Here is a 1,685-nt window from a genome sequence, read left to right as displayed (position 1 = left end):
CTCTCAACCACTAATCAACCGCGACTGCCTTTGATCGAAATGTACGTAGTGTGCCATTTCTGCCAGATTTTGAATTTTTGAATTATGAATCTAGCGTGTTTTTTTCTTTCTTTCTTTTTCTTTCTTTTTTCTTTCTTTTATTTGTCTTTTATGTAAGATTACTCTATATTTAGTGATTTAAAAGTCCTTATGTTTCCCGGGAAAATGAGGAGCTCTTACTCTCTTGTGTCTAGTAATTTTTTTAAATCTAGTCTACCCGTTTTGGTGGAAATAGCGAATACACTGGATAAGTAACATCAGTGCCCGTCTTGCCACGAGACATGAAATGTTCGTATTCTCGCTGTGTGTGATTGGCTGCAGCTTTGATGGATGTTGGACGATCCGGGTCGAAATAGCGAACTGCGTTTGTAAAGGCAATGTAGTTTTCTTGGTAATGTATGCTGTCTTTCGAGTAGCTATTATTCGTATATATTTTCTTATTCAACGTAATAGGTCTAAGTGTAAAGATGTGTCCTTATCATTGAGTTCATTCCGTTACTACCATCATTCCTGCTTCTGCTCCCTTTAAAAGTAAATCATTCTCATCACTGATTATTATTTTTCTATTACTAAGGCCACAGCAATTTTTTTCTTGAATAGCGGGCAAGTACGGTGTTAATCAAATCCCCAGCACCAAGATAAGACAAGTGTACCTCCTACCTTCCAAAGATCAGAAGGGAAGAATTCTTTCAACCTGAACTTATTATTTTGGAAATCAAGATAAAAAATATTCATTAAAAAATTACATATATATGTACTTTACCATTTTGCACACCACTCGCCATGGCCATTTTTGTTTTGATGTTTGAATTTGAGTGTTTACATCCTAGTGCGCAGGTTCTCTGAGTATATTTCGAAACACGCCAGTACGATAGACAATACACATGACGTGACGCATGAGAGTAAGGTATTGCCACCAAATATATTTTATATTTGTTTTGGGAGAAACGATACCATACTCAATGAATCATAGACAAATTGATTTGTATTTATTTATTATCATTAATTTTTTTTCTCTTTTTTTTTTCTTTCTTTTTTTTTTTTTTTTTTTGCTATTTCTTCCGCGTATGTCACAATATCGGCGGGAAATGAAAATAAAAAAAAGATTCGGAATTTTCACTTTGTTTTCATTTTCGTGGAAATAAATGTCTGCGAGCCCGCTATTCAAGCTCTTTTTTTGTCACTGCAGTAGTTCCTGATGCCGTGGATAATTATTTTCACTATTTCGTTATTAATCTTTATCATCTGCGTAGTATTTTTGGTGAAATATGGCAAGAGTATAATCATTATGGCCATTATTATCATTGTTATTATTATTATTATTATAATCTTTATTACTGTCATTATTTCCATCATTATTACTATCACTTTCACTATTACTGTTATCATTATCATTGGGATTATCACTATTATTATAATCATTATCTTTATTATTGCTACTACTACGATACTCTTATTATTTTCATCATTATATTCACTTTTAGTAGTATTGTTACCATAGTAACGGCAATAGGAGCAAAGCTATTGTGATCACAATTATCACGATCATAGCTGTTTACATGAACTTAGAAATTGTTTTTAAGGGAGCAGTATTTTTCAGTAACAGTACCGTTAATACTTTTTTTTATTCTAATTTATTATCATGT

The sequence above is a fragment of the Penaeus vannamei genome, chromosome 26 (assembly GCF_042767895.1).
Source record: "Penaeus vannamei isolate JL-2024 chromosome 26, ASM4276789v1, whole genome shotgun sequence".
Classification (NCBI taxonomy): Eukaryota; Metazoa; Arthropoda; class Malacostraca; order Decapoda; family Penaeidae; genus Penaeus; species Penaeus vannamei.
This window is presented reverse-complemented; position numbering follows the sequence as displayed.